This window comes from Nasonia vitripennis, chromosome 4 (genome assembly GCF_009193385.2).
Source record: "Nasonia vitripennis strain AsymCx chromosome 4, Nvit_psr_1.1, whole genome shotgun sequence".
In the NCBI taxonomy this organism is placed as follows: domain Eukaryota; kingdom Metazoa; phylum Arthropoda; class Insecta; order Hymenoptera; family Pteromalidae; genus Nasonia; species Nasonia vitripennis.
Window position 1 is genome coordinate 31,673,523 of NC_045760.1, and position 19,732 is coordinate 31,693,254.

At 46.9% G+C, this 19,732-nt stretch overlaps 1 protein-coding gene across 4 annotated transcripts in view; it reads right to left on the bottom strand.

Annotated features, from left to right (window-relative positions):
• Nucleotides 1-19,732, bottom strand: part of LOC100119433 (nucleolysin TIAR) — a 404,341-nt gene that overhangs the window by 187,159 nt on the left and 197,450 nt on the right. The gene's annotated exons all lie outside the window — the stretch shown is intronic.

The window sequence follows — 19,732 nt, forward strand, 5'->3', positions numbered from 1 at the left end:
AGTTACAAGCGCACTCGACGCTGCTGCAGCCCTTCGACGTATGATTTCCAGCGTTATAACCGATGTTTTCATATTGTTATTGTCAATTTCATTTCGCAATAATACACAGGGCAACGGCAGGCTGCATTAATTATTTTAATTAAAGATAACTCTGCGCGCGTACACATCTCGCTGCAAAATCGCTGTGTCCCTCGAACGTTCCGTTATATAATACCGCGAAAAGGTCCGGCGTACGCGCGCAGACCTGTTTACAAAATTAATATGCGAGCACTCATGGAAAATATCAAATTCGTAGCATACCTTTCTCTCTCTTGGCGAAACGCGAAATTCCGCGCGCAAAGTTTCATAAATTTTTCAATTTCCCCTTCCCCAGATTTATACCTGCGCGGAATTACTCGTGTAATCAACACACGCGCACAAAGAGAAAGAGAGAGGTAAAAAAGAGGCTCTCGCGCGCATGACTCCCTCCGCACACAGAGAGAAAGAGAGCGCCGTTAACTTTGTTTAATGAAAAACGGCTCGTTATCAAATTTAAAGCTCAACGGCGTTCCGAAATAATAAAAGAGTACTCGCACACGGTCTAAAGGACTGAAGTAGCCCGGCAGCGGTGTATGGGCTGTGAAAAACAAGAGAGAACGGCAGCAGCGACTGACGATTTTTTGCGCGCATAACGAATATTTCGCTCGCGTCGCGCGTATATATGGCTTCGGGGCGTAACGGCGTTTTGAATTTTCATGGAACGGCGTGGGGGCCGATGCATTATTAAAAATTGTGTGTCCCGACGCACGCACTCGCGCTGCTATATACGCAGCTCTCTCGCACGCGCAACTCCGACATGAGAATTAACATGTGTATTAACCCCCCGTGGGTAGTTTACTTCGCAGCACTCACTCCCTGCTATATGGCTTTTTTCTCTCTCACTCTCTTCGGCGATACTCCTTTTATCCGTTTTCCTTTATACCGGGTGGCCATGTATTTTTCAAGGCGCTTTAACGTTCTTCCTTTTCATTAGGCATCAATTGTTCGCCGATAATGCTGGGAAATGGTTCTCACTCTTTTTCTAAACTGGGTTAATATCCCAAAGGGATTCGGTTGATTTATAATCGGTGTAAAATTTGACAACTAGGGATTGACGTTCGAGGGATTAACGCGCACAATGACATTTTTGCGTCCCGGCGGCGAAAACGAAATTTCCGAAGCTCCGGCTCATCTCAACGCATACGCGCGAAAAGACTATGAATTTTCGGCAACCCGTGTGTTTCTCGCATAATTATTCGCGTGTCATTCATCTTCGTTGCCTCGGGGCGACGCCTGTGTGGATTTTTGCATTTTTTAATGCTAACCCCCTGAAAAATGACGCTTTTTTGTACGTCGGATTAATATTAACACGGTCGATAAAACAGGATCGCAGCCGAGCTTTTTTCTCTCCCCCTCCGCTCGCGCACAAAAAAAAAACTGGGGGATCCTGATAAATTTTGCAGTCGCGAGACGACGATAAACGTTACTGTAAACTGTATTTTATAATATGAAAAATTATTGCCATCGGAGCTGTTCGAGCTTTTGTGAAATATTGCGCGGGAATTTCTTTGCTGTGTGTGCGCGCGGATCGATACGTAGTTTTTTTTTGCTGTCGCGATCGATTTATCGTTGTCGATGCTTTTTAAATCCTAACAGCTCGAAGCGTGCATATTGGAAAGAGATTTTTTGATAGACAACTGCTGTGGTGTTTTATTGCAAGCGTGTACTGCGCTTCGCGCATTTTATCCTTGATTATGATTTAAGCTCGGGACGATAAAAAGAATAATTCCACTCTTAGAGTGTGCATATTTACCGCGGAGATTTATTGGACATTAATCAAGCGTTAACGTATATCCCGTATCTTTTATCCCGACGTAGCCTAGAAGCTTACGTTTCCCAACGTACACACGAGCTAAATCGAATGTCACTTCCAGCGGCGAAATGTTTGATTAGCTTTGAAAAACGTCTCCTACGCAAATAATTTACCTGTCCCGTCGTCCACGTAAAAAAACGGCAACTCTCTCTCTCTCTCTCTTCGATCTTTGTTCGTTCAAACGAAAACGCGGTCCTTTTATTTTCCACTTGTCCGGCACATTTTGCAAGCTCGTCTTCGAGGCATTTTCCCTGCGGCTACTTGACGATCTGCATGTCAACTGACAGCCAAAGCAGGGACAACAAAAAGCATGGATGAAAGAGTTGCGTTGGATGTTCCACGCTTTGTGCACCTGGGATTGATTAAATTATTTGGCCTCAGAGTTTTTGCTATAGAGACTGATGGGAAGAGAGACTCGATGGATTAAACCAGAGACAGAATGTAGGAGGTGGATGTTACTTTTTGCCGTCGACCGAAGGTAAAATAGAGACGCGAATTAGTTACGCAAAATAAATGGAGTAGTCGTCGCGCAAAAAACACGATATCATACGGTCACGAAGCCCGTAAAATAATAAATGCTCTAGTAGTGCCGAAAACGCGTGACGAGAAATTGCGAATGCGAAGTGCTACGCAAATACGCGTCGCGACGCGCGAGTCCTTCTGCTCTCTTTTCTCTTCAACACACGCGAGGCTGAATCGTCAGAACGAGAGCCGTAACGAGACGCGTGTGGGTATAATGGGTAGAGTCAAGCGCTCGCGGGTCAATAACGGGGCAAAATAATAACCGAAATAAGCGCTACGTGTGCCGGTGTCAATTTTAGAGAGAGCTGGACGCATTTACATTTCGTGCGGCTGAATTTTTTGTTTCATCGCTTGTGCGAGAGAAAGGACAAATTGATTCAGCACTTTTGGCCAGTTGATTTTCATGTATTTCGCCTCGTGAACGTGACGAGCGAAGCAGTAGGCATTTTTAGCAAATATTTTCTATTTTAAATTATAGAAGCTTTACGATTTTAGCGTCTGACTAATCGTACGTTTGATCCACTGACTAAAATAAAGAAGAGGAACAATTATTTATTTCAGAAAAAAAAACATCACGTAGCCATGAAACTTTATCATTTCATAGAAACAGCAGGTGCAGAAACTTTCAAAATCGAGAGCGCCCGCAATTCGAATTCCTCGTGTTTACCCGGCGTGCTCCACTTTTTTCCGTCGCTTTTGTGCCTCACCCGTTCCTTTCTTTCATTTCTCTCTCTCTCATATTTTTTTATTAGTTTCACCCATATTCTCTTCGCGGCATCATCGAAACTCGCACGCGGCTGAGCGACGCGCCGCGAATATTGACGAAATTACGAGGATTTAATTTCGAACAGGCCGCCCCCGCCGCTGCTGACAAACGAGTTTATCGCGCTCGGCCAGAAAGACAGAGAAAGACGGGATTGCAGTTACCGAAATTATTGCCTCTGTGTGTATGCGGCTCTCACTGGGTGTATAAAATATAGAATCGTTGAGAAGATTATTTGTCCGAAGCTCGTTACAAGCATTGTAGCCGAATTGCTTTGTCTATCAGTGGTTTATCGGATCATGGTTTTGAAGTGTTCTCTGTATTCTAATGAATAAAACATCATTCTACGCCTAATGCACCACTGCACACTGAACCAAAGTAAAAAAAAAAAATAAAAAATTCAACGAGCGCATCTCAAAATTGAAAAAAAAACAATTTTCCATAACAGCTCCCCATTGAAAAGCTCCTTCCAGCACGCCATCGGCAAAACAAGCTAATCAACCTATCGACCGGATCCAGATCTAATCTCACCTTAACATCAGCGATATCCGTACATACGAGTCATCGTCTATATCAGTGGAGCGAGTGCATGGAACGACGCAGCAGCGCATAGCAGAGTCGAGGTCGGTACGTCGGGAGCGAGAGAGAGACACACATTCCACGCGGTGGCGCCTCCCGCTGGCGCTCGATCGAACTAGGGTGATTGCGATGCTATTCTCCGGAGAAGCTGGAGGAGGAGGAGGTGGAGGCGGAGGAAGAGGTGGGCCACAGCGGCTCGGCCCACTCTCGGGTAACATTGACGCGAGGAGAGGAGAGCAGCGCAGTAGCGCCGCGGCCTTAATCTTAACGTTCGATCCGAATGCGACGAGGCGCGGGCTAAGGGTTTTTCGATGCTTTTCGGATTTTCAGCCGAAATAGAATTTTACGTCGGTTTTCGAAAGTTGTCTTTATGATAAATACCGATAACGCCGTGTCACAGTCATTTTCGAGATTTCGATCTTCGCGTAACTCGAGACCGGTGCAGCAGGAGAAGGAAATTCCGGATACGAATTCCTCGGCACGGCAGAGACAAGCCCTAGCCACCTCTACATCTTCCGATACTCGACGTCCGTACAAGATCGCAATAAGGTCGAACGGAGAGGAGGATCAAGCCGGGGGCCAGCAGCACCGTCTTAGTGGCTTACGGCCGAGCTTTGGCTCACATTCAAGCTCATAAATAATTCCGTTTGTGCTGCTGCTACTGGAGGGGGGCCGAAGGAAACCGGCCACCGGGAGGTGACGTGTACATATGGGGGAGCGCGCGGTGACGCGCCACAGGGAATCTCTGAGCCATTGGCAGTGCCGATGTTGAGAGAGAGAGAGAGAGAGAGAGAGAGAGAGAGAGAGAGAGAAAGACACCAGGAGTCCCGCGAAGTCGAGAGAAAAAAACGGACAGACGGAATATTCTCGGTTACTCTAGCTCGCGACGCGTCGGCCTCGATTTTTCCCGGGGAGTAGTGTGCTTCATCACCGCAAGAGGAAAGCCTCCGCGGTTTTGAAAGCGATCGGTGTGTGGACTGCTTTCTTCGAAGAGCTTCAAAGTCGAATCTAATCTCATGCGAAAAGCGGAATAATGAGCAAGAAAGCATTTGAATTTCTGCGTCTCGTATCTGTCTTTCTGAGGAAAATGTCAATTCCCTCTCGCGCGCGAGTCTACGGGAACAATATTTCTCGAAACTGTATTCCCCAATTGCCTCTGCGCAAAAACCAAGAGAGAGAGAGAGCCGAGAAGGCAAACCGCAGGATACTAATCCTTCACCCCCCCCCCCCCCCCACTCGAAGGTAAGCAAATCTCGCGAGCGTTTCTTCCTCTCGTTTGTCTTCCCTCCATCTCTCAGACGGCAAATGAGCCGAGACGAAGTCAAAGACGACGAAACTCTCTCTCTCTCTCTCTCTTCCTCCTGCACTTTTATTCGCGGCACATTAAGCTCGCGCGCTATCGCAAATTGTTCGTCGTCGTCCCGGCTCTGCAGCGCACGATGAAACACGATCTCAAGAGGGAAGAGGGGGGCGAATGTGAGGTAAGGAGAGAGAGAGAGGGAGCCTCGGGCGATTCTCATCCGAGTTCTTTAGCGCTCGACTGTGTTGCGGTAATTACAGCTAATTAAGAGGCCTGAGTTCCTTGAGTCGAGTCCCTCTCTCTCTCTCTCTTTTGAGAGACGAGAGACCCCTGCTACCTGCTCTCTCTCTCTCTCTCTCTCTCTCTCTCTCTCTCTCTCTCTCTCTCTACGTGCTCGACTCTCGTTATCTTTCTCGCTGTCTTTTTGCCCCGTTGTTCCGCTCTGGGATTTAGCCTACAATCGGCTTTCGGATTACAAATTCAATTTTCGGATCTTATCTTCGATGGACGATACTCGCCCGAAACAGAGTAAACGATTACCAGACTTTAGCAGGTAGCAAGAGTTTAAACTCGCTATCAAACTCTCCATCAGCCGCAGCCACGCGTGTAACAAACTCTCTCTCTCTCTCTCTCTCTCTCTCTCTCTCTCTCTCTGTCTCTCTCTCTCATTCTTTCACGAATCCAGCCGCGCAAACTCACGCACAAAAGCCACGGCGCCGCATATACAGTATAGAGCGCTCGGCCAGGCGGTTATACAGCCCTACGGTCCTCGCGCGCGATAAACACAAGGGGCTTGCTTACGCTTTGACAGCGTCCGACGAGGAGACGTGCCTCCGAGCTTTCTCTCTGAGCTAATTGGCCGAGCGCAGCAAGCATGAGCTAGCACAGTTCAGTGATTCGGCCTCGCGGCGATCGGGCCAAGTTTTCTCCGACGATTAGGGGCTTTGTGCGAGAGATCGAGCCGGTGAGCACACTTTTGATTTTCAGATCCCTACACGAGTAAGTAGATCGAGTACGGAACCGGTCAGACGCGCGTTACATGGTAAACGGACTAGACAAACGAGAAGAAACGATGCGCAGACTCGCGATATTCATCCGTCAAAGAGCTCTTCCTCCCACGCACATATTCCTCCCCCCTCGACGTACACAGGTTGGAAGTAACAAAGATATACGGCGCTGGCGCGGAGGAAAAGCCAGGTGAAGAAGCTCCAGCTGATAGATGAGGCGTACGTGCGATGCCGGGAGAGAGAAAGAGCCGGAGAATACACTCTCCCTATCTTGATCGGCCGGGATAATTGAAAGCGGAGACGGCCGAGTGACGAGGGAGCAGTGCGAGGCGTGTACAAATGTCCGCTAATTTCGCGTGCATCTTTCGCTATAGGGGTGAGGGGAAATGGAAATTGCTTCCCCGATGATTTTCCTCGCTGATTTTCCAACTCGTTTATAGAGAGAAGTACATTTTGCCACTATTATTTGGAGAACCGTTGAGTATTTTTTCATGGAAAGTAAACAGAAGGGAGATTGAAAATTGCAAATTCAAAACGTTCGCAGTCGCGAAGCGTGCACCGGGAGGGAAATTAGTTTACAAATAACAAACGCATTGTTAGTGGCAAAAACTAGTTGGGAATAGAGGCCGCGGAGGTAATTTTGCTATTTACCCTAGCATAAAATTAGAAATCTTCTCTCGGCAGCTAATTGCAAACTGTGCCTCGTTACTTAACTACCCCCACGTTCCTCCGAGCCATAATTTTTCCATCCCGTCGAGTCATCCGAAATATCAACAGAAAGTCGGATTTGAAATTCAAAAGCGTCGCGGACGAAAAAATTTATACGAAACAAGTCCGGCTTGAGAAAGAGACAAGGACGCTAGACGCATCTTAAATCACGCAACAGCAGCAGCTGTAATGCGCCGTCGGTATTGTAAATTTTGGAAAAGCTCGCAAGCTCGAATTTATATTCTCCGCAGTAAATTTAATTGCCGGCGCAGTAGCGAGTTCATGGCACGTTTTTGGGGACGCGCGCGCGGGCTATTTGTTTAGCATCGCGATCGAGCGCGAAATGGAAATGCCGTAATAACGGCATAAATCGTGTCTCGTTAAACTCGTGCGCCTCTCGCGATTTGACTTCGATTCGGCTCTGCTATCAATTCACCCACGGCGGCGGTGCAGCAGCTCGACTCGTATAAATTGAGAGTGTGTGCGCTCTTTAGGAATTATTATAGGGCACGTGATGGGGGAATTTTAATACTGGCTCGCTTGAAATATTCGCGTTTGCAAATTGAAGAATATTTTTAGATTAGCAGGACGTTGCGTTGCGCACGCGCGGATGCCAAAAGTGCGCGCGCGCGGGCTTTGCTTGTTTAATGGTGTGTGTATTTTTGGATTTTCGGCGGAGCCGCGCGAGTTGATGACGAAATATGGTGGATCCGGTGTAATTGAATGTTCGGTCGCGTAAACGTCGACTTTTTGGAGAAATAACCGACCTGCAAACATGAAAAAAAAGGAATTTTGTACCTCTTCATTTCTACTTCGCAAGCCTCTCCGCCTACAGCGTGCACCCAGCAGGGAGTGTCGTTCGCGAGGGACCCACTTCCGGCCTACTACATGCCCCTCGCGATTACTTTGCCATTATAATCCAATTTTCCCGAGTCTGCCGCTAAGCCGTAATTCAGGCTAAAGGTTTCGACTCCGCACGCGCCCGTTAGTCTTGCGGCTGACACGCACGTATAGAGCAAGAGAGAGTCTCTCTCGGAGCGAACGTCACGACGCTTCCTAGACGAGAGATCCGCTTGTGCGACTTAGATTGAGTGGGAGGATTTTGTTGCCGTCGCGTATTGGTATTACGCGCTAGAGATGGAATTCGAAAGTCAAAGATTCGAAGGTTACTAATATCGTTTGAAAATATATAAGGGAATCGCGAATCTTACTAAAATACAAACTCGTCCCGAAGTTCGCCGAACAAACTCACACATAGCCGTATAAGAAGAGCCGAGAACAAGAAGAAGAAGCTCCAGCCCGTCGGATAATCGCGTCACACAGTCGCGCGCGCGCAAGTTCCGCGTTTAATCGAGATTCCCTCCTCGGCTGCTCCGCGATGCTGTCACGCCGCCGCCGCGGGAGATTCGTATTCACGATGGCATGACGGGGCGAGTTCCGCTTTTCCAGATGTTGCGTGCGTGCGTGGTGCGCCTATAGTTTCCACTGTTTACGCACACGCACGTATAGACGCCACGCGACGACTGTCTATATGTAGGCCGAGACTATATACGTGTATACGAAATGGCACCTAATCTATGGCGCGGCTGTGTGCGCGGAGACGTATAGACGACGACGTGAGCGCGGGGGAAGGAGGGGGGGGGGGTCTAGTCGAGGTTGTGTGCTCACGCGAACTCCTGCTTTCTCTCGACGGTGTGTGCTTCGATCAGCGGGGCTGGATTGGAGTTTGGTGCGGGGATTGCTCTTTCGCTGGATTTTATTTTGATGTACACTGATAGGATAATTTAAGCTACGTTTAGATGATTCGTTGTTAAAATATCATCATTATAGCTGGAAATCTTTCGAGAAATGTCAAGTTATTCCAACCACCGAGTGAGAGGAGAAAAATGTCGTTGAAAACAAAAGTAAGTGACACTATAAAAGGTCTCTAATCCCTCGTCACGCGGCTACTTTCTCTCCTCTTACCATGTCGCTTTATCGCCCTTCGCTTCTCACTTCTCCTGTCAGTAGTTTTTTCCCAGCGCATACGTTCATATCTTGTTAAACGTATGATTACGTCCGTAAGAAGGTTCGAAAGTTCTGCGAAGAAATATACAGATCGCAGTTTAACTTGGACAGAATTAAACCACAAGGATCAAGAAAAACACCACTCGCACGTCAGAATCAAACTTCTAATCTCCCCCCCGTGCACCCCTTTTCCCGTTAAATTAACCCATCTAATTTAATCACACTTACGACTCTCAACTCCCTCCGCATACATATTTACCCAGAAAGACTCACCCTCCATAATATAAATACTCAACAGGAGAAAGAGACAGCCACATCCGCAGACGTCCGCATCAATAAGCGCATTCGAGAGACAGGCGAGCTAGAGGGCCGAGATAGGAAGCAGTCGATAATTCACACATTAGTATATATCTCTCTCGCAGATTATGTCGACTGCCTGCAGGAGGACAGCGAACCTTTCCAGACCCCCTCCGGCTGTTGCTGCGCTATATCGTGTCCCGGATGTTATACCGAGTGTCTATGTATACCAGGAGATGCGATACCCACTGCGAGAGAGAGAGAGAGAGACGTCATGCTGACGCGTCGACGACGGATTATTGGAGTTTGATTAGCTCCTTGATAAGGTGACTTAGGATCGCTTTGGCTTCTGTTAAAAATCTTATGCTTGAAATATTATCAACGAGTCTACAATTATATTATACAGAGGCATGCATTTGAAGGAAAAAGAACTGGATGATTCGCGCAGACGTGAAGCAATTACGAACTAGCCCTATGGGCTCGGGGCTACTGCGCAATACGAGAACCCTTTGCCCCCGAGCTAATGCAGAGTTCTTCATACGCATGGACGATCAAAAGGCAAACTGAAACTTGAATAATTATTAAACGATTATTATGTAACGCTTCAGCGCACAACGTTACACCTTCGTTTATGTAATACCTACGTTTCGCTTTGATACGAAGCTTACTTTACTGCTGCTGTGCTGTCAGAAAGTTCGCGTGAAATTCAGGTACAATTGTACTCACAATTTGTTTTTAAATAAATTTAAATAATCGTTACGCGATGGCAATTAGAAAAATGGATGGCAATTTTCCAGAGGTAATTAAATCGGGTGATGTAATAACCAACATTCCATAAAGACAACTGTTCAAAGGCTCTTGATATTCATCGCGTTCTGCGAAACAGCCAGTTTCGGTGATTAATTAGCGTCAAATTGAGGTGCACTTAACCGAGAAATTATTTACGACGCGAAGAAGAAGAAGGTAGGACACTTGACTGCTGACAAATACACGAGAAGCTAACTCGAGACTGTTAAAAAGCGGAAAGAAGGACGAGCTGCGAGAAAAATAAAGCGCGAGGTATCGTCTTAAATTGTTCATTTTCGCCTGAAAACTGACACCATCGCGTTGCGAATTTCGAAATATTTTTGATAATTAGTCCGCTGGAAACAGGGCGCCATTCGTCTCCCGATATTTTCTCACAAAACAGCGAAAACCTACGTATTTATTTTGCATTATGCAGAGAAAATTCTAAAATTTAAACTCTGCTCGCCGCTTATAATAACGGTAGAACAATACACACGTGCACCTAACGTAAACAAAACACTCGCGTTTAAGCGAGTAAAATTAACATCAAACTTGAAACAGCGTTTGACACGAAAAAAAATATCGTAAACGTTTCCATTCGTTTAAGTTCGAAAAACAAGAACTCTATATAGCCCTGAATAATTAAAATCAAATCAAAGGTCTGTTGCCTTTAAAGGAGCAAGCAAACTCCCTCTCTCTTTCTCTCTCTCTCTCTCTCTCTCTCTCTCTCTCTCTCTCTCTCTCTCTCTCTCTCTCTCTTCTAGCAGTGGAGCACGTGCAGAGAGATGGAAAATTTCTTTTTCCCTCCAGCGGCTGCAGCAGCGCTCGCGCGCGAGTAACTTTCTCCTATTTGTCTTGCGCTAATTAACTAAACGTAAAATATTCCCCGTCGACGCCTCGGGACTTTCAGGTTAACAGGAGACAAGCGCGGAGGGAAAAGGGCGAGGTTGAACCGAGATGGAAAAGAGAGGAATACAAGCTTCCCCTTCTCTCGCGTGCGCGTATTATACTGGTACGTCTAAGTAGCTCGTGTATGCGCCGCGTTTTCTCTCGTTATGTTAACTCGCGCGCGGCGCATATAATGTTGCAGAGAGAGAGAGAGAGAGAGAGAGAGAGCCGGCCGTGTTTCTCCCACGTGAGATTCGCCTGTTATTTCAGCCGACTCGAAAAACTAAAGCGAATTTTCTCGAGGAGTTTCTTCTGGGGGAGGGGGGAGAAATTAATTTTTCTCTTTGACACGCCGCTGCGAAAAGTGTCGATTTAAATTTGCCGCCAAGATCAATAAGACCGCGCGTTCACGAGCGACAGCATACAATTTTACACTCGAGCCGCTTCCAATTTCCATCGGCGCGAGAGCTTAAATTTTTCATCACACACTCATTTCCTCGTCGGCGTAAAAAAAAAGAGAGCTCATGTATTATTATTACACATACGTGCATTACGCGGAGAACGTCTTCTTCTTCTTTGTTCGAGCTTTTGACAGTCGTTCGTCCTTGAAATTGTCGGGGTTAACTAGACGGAAATCGACTTCCCGTGGCGGAGGAAACGCTTTTCTCTATTGTTGCGGGACATTAACATTGCCGCGGCCGCTTCGCTCTTTGGCTTTGAAAAACGTTTTAGCCGGAGCGCACAAAGAGACCGGAGTAATTTCGCGGCGTGACAGTTTTTCGCCGAGGTCAAATTTCGGTCGAGTAAATTGCACAGTCCAAATGGCGGTGTAATTTTACTTATACATCAAAAATTATCAGCATAAATTAAGCCACCCACTCACCAGCGCGCTCCTTTGAAGAAAGACGTTTGTCTCCGCGAGCTTTCGAGAAAAGTAAAGGCCGCCGCTAACTGCTCGGCTGGCAGAGCCATCAGCCGGTAGCTGTTGTACGAAGCGTGGGATTAAGGCCGGGCAAGAAAAGTGCAGGACTTTAATTAGCCCCCGACGACTTGATAAACTGCCGCGGCTTTGCTCTTTTTCCGCTCGGCTGGACGCGCTCGAGCTTGTTGTTGTTGTTTTCCTTGATGCTCTACGGACTATCCTATCATCTCCTCTAATAAGACTACCAAGCGACGAGGCGGGCTTTTTTTCGCGGATAGGCGCTGCGCTTAAAATTATAACTCGAGTTATATGCTAATCCCGGAAGAGTCTTGTTTAGATAAGCAAATTGTCGATTCAGGTCAGCAGTGCAAGACAGCTAGGGGATCTTGATAAAGCATCCGTGTAAGAGCTACTCTATATTCTAAACAAAATGTAGAAAACAGCGGCGAGCAGCGGGGGAAGGAAGCCTTTTTAATCTTGTCCTACATTTTTTTACTCCTCGCCGGCGTCTACGTCTCCCTCTTATTTAAACTCTTTTTCAGCAGCAGCGCGACACGACGAGTTAGTAAATTGCGTAGCTGCTGCAGCTCGAAATTGCCGCGTCGCTGGAGCGACTATGCTGCTTCTTCTTATGTGGCGAGGGGGTCGGACAGATAAGAGATAGGGAGAGAGTCACTCGTTCGAGAATATTTGTAATTGAAATTGCGAGCCTCGCTGAGCAGGCTTTACAGATGGCCTGGCGCTTAATTGTCGCGTGACCTGTGTGTCTCTCGGCTGTAGGTGAACATTTTGTTACCCTACGAGAGAGTTTTATGCAGCGGAAAATTGAGACATTGATGACAAAATAAAGAGACGATTTTTCGAATTTCACGCTGGAGAGTAGAGTATAAAGGCTATCGACTAAGATTTGAAGAAATTCGTCTAAAAGCTCATTTCAGAATTACCTTAAGCTCCCTCGAGTATTAAAACCATAACGACGGCCATCGACAGCTCGAAGTGAATTCAGAATTTCGAAACACAGAGTATCAATAGCGTCTCTTCGAATACGTTCCTCGAGTGCACCCAGGGCGAATATCAGAACGAAGAGCGCGCGACGGGGCAGTTTGGGAAAGGACCTCTGCTATGCCTCGATTCGCCTTTTCATCTGGCTGGAACGACAGCGCGATACTCCTTTATGTTATTGCATTTACAATATTCGAAAGTTTCGAGGGATGAGCGCACGTTATTAGGGGTGGTTTCACGCCCTGTTTCGCGCTTCTTCCGTCGTCGATTCTATCGCTTCGATACCTTCAGGAATATACCCACATAACATATTCTTGTTTAATATCGGCTTCGCTATACACACACACTAATGAATCGCTTCCGTCACCCCCTCAACTTTCCGAGTTTCTCTCGACTCGGCTTTGTTTATTTCGAACCGGTCGGAATAAAATAAATCGGCGCGCGCGTTTTTGTAATTGCGCAGTTACTCGGAATAACCGCACACACGCGGCTAATGCGTTTTCTTTATTTACACAACAGCGCTCGGGCGATTGTTATCGTAACGTTGAGTTAGAAGTTGCCGGGGGTAGTTTAGCAGTTGAAAGAGTTTCCGCGAGCGCGTTGCGGAAAATGAAAAATTATTTTTTGCCGAGCGCGCCCGCGTATGAGGAAAGTTTCATTAGTTCGAGTATTTATTTCTTGCTATCGGCCGCCCGACTTTTTACAGCCATTACGGCCCACAGAGAAAAACAATATCTGGAACGTGACCCTCCCGTATGTAGGGGTCGTAAGCGCACGAAGCTTGATAATCACTCAACGTTGAGCTGAAAAAGAAATGAATTATAAACGCGAATGAAGTGATCCAGCCGCAAAAGCGCACATTTCGCGCATTTAATACATATTATTAAAGCGCATATTAGCCCCCCGCGCGTAATTCGCCGCTCTAACGAACGCGCAATGCGCAATTAAATATTCCGCGTGTATGAACGAGCCGCGTAAAGCTCGTGAAAAGGTGTAACGAGAAATTTTATTAATTTCGTTGCCCCCTCGGTGAAAAAAAAGGGAAGGGGTGGCTTTATTCGCTGCGCGAGAAGTTCTGAGGGAATCGAGCGCTGGAAAGAAGAATTGCCACTCGACGCTTTCTAATTTTTCCCGGGGTCAAACTAACTTTCAGCAGCCGAGAGTCCTAAACTATTCGGCCATTTAGAGCCCTGCGGCTAGCTCCGCGCGTCTTTGAACGTTATTACCCGCTTTCTATCTGGCGCCTTTATTCTTTCTCGAGCCGCGTTTTTTTTTCTTCTCCGCGAATACTTCTTCTTTCGTGATTTCCTTTCTTCTTTGTGCGGGACGGTCTATTGTTCTTTTAGCGCTACTTTTATTGCGATCAATTGTTAATTGAAAAGCTGCTGGCGTTCTCGGCGCTGCGCTTTATGAACTTTTGGAAAATATTTTTCATATCAGAGCTGTTTCTTTGCTCGGCGTTGCGGATTGATGGGAAACTTATTTCGTTTGCCTGCATACTTGCACACACTTTTATAAAGACCTTCTAGTATTTCAATTTTTGCAGGAATGTACCGAGGGATGATGAAATTCATATTTTCGGACTGTGCGTTTGTGTAACACGATTCACGAGTAATGTAATATACTCGCATATTTTTACAACGAAATACGAAATAGAAATTATAGCAGGTGTATTTTCGTACAGAAGCTTTGAAAAGTATTGCCCCCGCATGAACATATCTTAATGACATTTTTCTCGGAACGGCGAAGTAATATTACACGCTTTCAGCCAAAGAAACGCCAGCATCCCAGAAAACAGCAGCAAAATCGAAGAAAAAAAATAGACCAGCAGCAACATCCACGTACTTCGATAAAGGGCGAGGAGAAAGAGCGGCCAGCTGCGCCATTGTACGCGGCTTTCGGTTCGACCTCTCGCCTCTGTATGGCTATTACTATGATAATATCAGGCGCACCGACGGCGCAAAATGCCCAATTAGGTGTTAAAAAGGACGCGTCCGCCAAAAAAAGGCCGAGGGACGAGCATTTGAGCGCCAGATAAAAACGAGCCGGGCGGGATAATGACGGTGGTAGCTTCTTCTTCTTCCTCTTTTTGCAACGAGCTGCAGTAGGCCAGAGCTTTTGCGCAGTGCGTCGAAGTTTCGTGTTGCGCTTAGTTGTTGCGATAATTCGGGGGACTATCGCCGCGTAAATTTCGAATCTTTGGAGCCGCTCGAGAGTCTTATCGCTCGACTCTCCTGAGGCGCTATGGGTTGGAACTAGATTTCGGGGAAGTGCATTGTTTTGGAAATATCGCTGGCGGACATAATTGCCAAACCGTATAACAAAGCGTCGGTTTTTCTTTCAGCGTTTTTCGCGACTGACTTGCGGCTAATAGATTCTTTCCGAACTTGACAGATGCGAAAATTTCGGTCTAACCGCGTCGTCTACTTCATAAGCTGGGCAACGAAAGAGATACCGGGAAAAGCGTCGTGACGAGAGAAAGTCTGATCCATAGAGAGTATCAAACGTCACGTACTCGCGAAAGCCGCGCGTCGATGTTGCCTGACAGGCGGAAAGAGTGTGGATACTAACTTTGCCTCTCGCGCGTATCCTCGAGAAATAGCTTCAAAAAGTGATTTAAAATCTCCCCTAAACCCGAACTATGATAGTGTTTAACTACCTCTGTCGTCTGCTCTATTCTCGGATCGTTGCGTGTTTTCATGGGACGATTTGACCTACAGCCGTTTGCTCGAACAGTTCTGCGGTGTACTCTTTTTGCGTGTTCTCTCAATTGTTCAACTCATCGTTACATTGGCCTATTGTGCCTCTCCACCGTTTTGTTTCGCATTTGCTCGTGGCTTCTGTTTGCCTGGCTCGTCCGGCATATTTACAGACTCGCAGAACTTTGCACGTGGCCGATCGAGTCAATAAGAGCGACGACAATTTTGACGTGATCGATCACATTTTCGTATACACGTCGTTAAGGAAAAATAAAAAGGTAAATACATATACTGTCGTAAACAATGATTCGACCGAAATTCAATAATTATTTTCCGATTCAGCTGGGGCCGCTGTATTCTTCGCGGGCAGTAAAAAAATATTACTCAACAGCACACATTTCACTCGGCCCTATAAAACTGCCGGCCAGTGGTGGCAGCGTTTGGGGGTGAGGGAAAAAAGCGGGTTCATTCGGGGAGCAGCGCCGAAAGCGCGACTCAGGTTTCCAATCTTCCCTCGTAAATCGCCGAAATCGCATAAACGCTAAAATCATATCCGCGCGCGGCTCGGAACCATAAATCTGCCGAGAGCTCATAAATTCTTTATGGTGGTATTCTGAGGACGCGAACGCGCGCGGCTATTACGGCAGGTACGGCCCAATGGATCGCTCTCTGCGCGATGATAAGCAGACGCGCGGCTCACCTTTTAACGGTAATTAATTTCGTCTTTCTCGAATTATTATACGGACGGGAGAGAATCTGGCAGGCGATGATTTAGGAAGTTCGGCTAAGCGAGATATGCTGTTTGTGCGGTTGGCGTATAGATTATTTCACATATTTTGTTATGGTAAATTTCATATGTATGGTAGAGGAATGGATGACCTCGCAAATTGTTGCGTTTTACGGGTGCTGATTTTGTTGCTGAATTGTAAATTGCGAACTTGCAATTGTAATTACTGTATTTATAATTCTGCATTGGCGTTATGGTAATTGAAAATAATGGTGGTTTTCCAGTTAGTGACGACAAAAATCTTCTTCTCCTTTATATTCGCCAAACATCAAAGACTACAAGCCAACGTGACAAAATAAAAATTTACAACATTCTCGACGCGTCGTCTCGCAACAAACTAAAGCAATAACCATAAAAGCCAACTAAACACGAAACACCAATTACTCTCCCTACAAAAAAACCTCGACAAAAATTTCCACCTCCAAAAAAATAGAGAACACACCGACGGCAAACCAAGGTTATTTACAAATCCATAAAAAATGTATGAAATTTCGCAGTCACAGTCCGGCGACAGTGCCATAAACACAGAGCAAGAGGCGGACGCACAAGCCTGGGGGCCGTCTCTTAGACTTTTTAACGCGCTTTTCGCAATTTCTACGCAGCACAGGCGCTCCGCGACAAACAACAAAGGCTGATTCAGTAATATTTTAGCGGAAAAGCGCGCAGGTGCCGGCCCAAGCACGTGCCGCATTGACGATCCGCGAACGCGCTGCTCTGCTGCTTTTTGTGAGAGAGTCGGCGCGCTTTTGTTTTTAACCTTATTTGCGCGGGACGGATTTTGCGTATTCCGCTCTCGGGGCGATGTGTCCAAGAAGGGCGGCTTTTTATTATTCAAAAACGTCTTTTTCATCAGCCAGTGGATGTATCAACGTTTTGATCCACAGAATTCAAAAACGAGCCTACAATGGCAAACAAAAGACGCAGCAGCAGCGGTGGGTATAATTTAAGGACCGCGAAATTGCAGGTGTCCGCAGCACACCTTCCCCACAGACACACACACACACGCACACACACACACACACACACTGCAGTGGCGAACGGCGGTGGCGTCGTCGTCGGCTCGCTAAAAATGCGGATGCGCATAACTCAGCGGTTTAATCGCGAATGCAGGCGGCGGCCAGCGGCGCAATGAAAGCCCGCAGCGCCGCCTCGTGAAAAACAAGCCAAGCTGTAACCTCCTCTCCGGCCCCCGTGTATTATGTATGTGCGACTCTCTGTGTGTGTTCTGCGAGGTGCTGCTGCGCTCTCTCCGCATATAATGCGCTGGGGAGATCCAGTTGCTGCGAACTGTGGATTTTGGGGGCTGCTTGTGTGTGATATGATGCAGATTCGCGGTGTGTTCTGTTTAGATTTTCAGGGGGAAAATGCACGCACGGTATTGATCGCTGTTACCGAAAACGTTGAATGTCTGACGCGGCGTTGACCACTACTACTGAGAGACAATAAATAAACACCCGCCCGAAAAAAAGCCATCGACTTTAATTCCGGCGAGACCGTCCGCACCGCGTAAATTCGCGCGATTAAGTCCAGCGACGCGTCGTCCTCTCACCCAAAAGCGGAGAAAAGAGAAGAGACCACTACAGAGGCCCAGGAGTTTTCAGCAGCGGAGCGGCATTCTTGTGGCCGAACCTCGTAAACACTCGGCTCGCTGGATACGATGCGGCGTAAATTCTCTCTCCTCTTGCGCCGGGGTGTTAGGCTGAATTAAAAAGTTTATTTTTTTCTCCTTTGTTGCCGCAGCGCGTCGTTCTTTTGTGCCAGGTGAGGGAGGAGAAGGAGGAGGTTTAATTTAGGACATTTTTTCGGCGAGCTCGCGGATTATTTGCGAATCTCTCGCGCGAGCGCGGTTCAGTTGATTAAAAATACAGTCGAGCCGTGAATGCGATACAGAGTCGAGTTAATGATTATTAATAAAGCAGGGGCGAAACTTGGACATCATATAGCATTCAGGATGCATTAGCTGAGCTCTCTAAGAGGCTATATCTCTCCGCTCTGCGCTAGCCGCAGAGGCGCTACCTAAACTTCCGCGTCCGAAATTCGCTGCCGGTACTTTCGACTTTTCGAGCAAGTGCAAGTCGAATTCTAAAGTGCGCGCTGGCCAGGCCGTTAAAAATTTTAAGAAGCTCGTCTAGCCCTGGCAGCAGCCCATTTTTGAGCGCGAAAGTTTTCGCATAAAACCCGAAGCAGCGGCTTCCTCACTCGGTCAACTTTAATTGTTTCCCGCGCGCGCCGCGAAAGTCTGAAATATTCAGATCCAATGACACGTAGCTGACCCTTTGAAATTCGTTTAATCAGTCGTACGAGCAGGATTAAGAATTTACTTTGAGGGTGAACCGAGAAAAAGGGGGTCACCAAGGGGGGGATATTTCCTCCGAGAGTTACCGCTGCTGGAGAAGATTAAGGTCGCCTGAATCTTTCTGATTACGCCTAATTTTCTTAAATCAGTTGAGGCTGGAATTAACCTTTCCTTTTTCTTCCCTGAACCTGCGCGAAAATTTTCCTCGATTCACAGTGTCAGTGGGTGCATAAACTATGCACCAGCTCAACCTTCCGCTCTTTCAAAACGACGAAGAACAAAAGCTGTTACCGGGCGTATCAAGTTTACCAGGTCTCTCGGACGCTGTTATAAAACTGTTATTTTACGCGGGTACTTTATTAATTAACGGAGAAACAGTACGCGGGTCACAAGAAAGAAGAAGAGAAGAAGTCCGCACGAGACGCTCCGGTGCCCTCGAGGCGCTACATTTTTTTCACCCCCGTACCACCCACCTCAGAGACCTTCTAATAAGGTATTCCTTTGACTGGCTGGAAAAAGTGCGCAGAGTTCGCATGGACTTTTTTACGTTTGATTAAGCAGCGCTTGTGAATGTTGCATGACTCACGTTATACACCTAGCGCGAGATTAAGGGGGAGAGAGAAGTGGGAGCTAGCCGGTAGTCCGACGACTGCGTATATACTCACCTGAAACAGAAAAATTAACGAAGCTTTAATAATGCAGGTTGCTTGCTTGGTTTTGCATGAGGTGTATGCGCGTGTGTGTGTGGGAAGCGAGTTTTCAGCGCAGTTTTCAAAATTACATGATTTTTTAAGATAATTTTTCGGCGGCCCTGGACTTTTCATCCTTTAATTAGGGAGTTGTTTGATCAGTTGTTGGATAAATTAGGGTTTCACGATGAAAATCGAGTACACAAACAGGTGTACGTCGAAGGTAAAATCAAAAAGTCGGAGCGCAGCCTCAATTTTTCATCGATCCGCTGCATAATTTACGCGCCTACTTAAACAAGGCGAGAGAGAGAGAGAGAGAGAGAGAGAGAGAAACGCGCGGCAGCGTAAACAGAGAGTCGAAGCAAAGAAGTGAGCGGCTGCTTTCATAATTCATAAGCACCGCGAGAGGACAGCACTAAAAAGGGGCCGTCGTCGTCTCGTTTCTTCTTTTGCGCATGAAATGAGCATTTCGGTGATTAGCATGCCAGAGGCGACTCCTCCACTGCGTATCAAGTTTTGTGTATATCCCGCCGCTCTCTCGATCTGGAATTCCGTTTAATTCGAGAGAGGCCTCTAAATTTTCATGGCT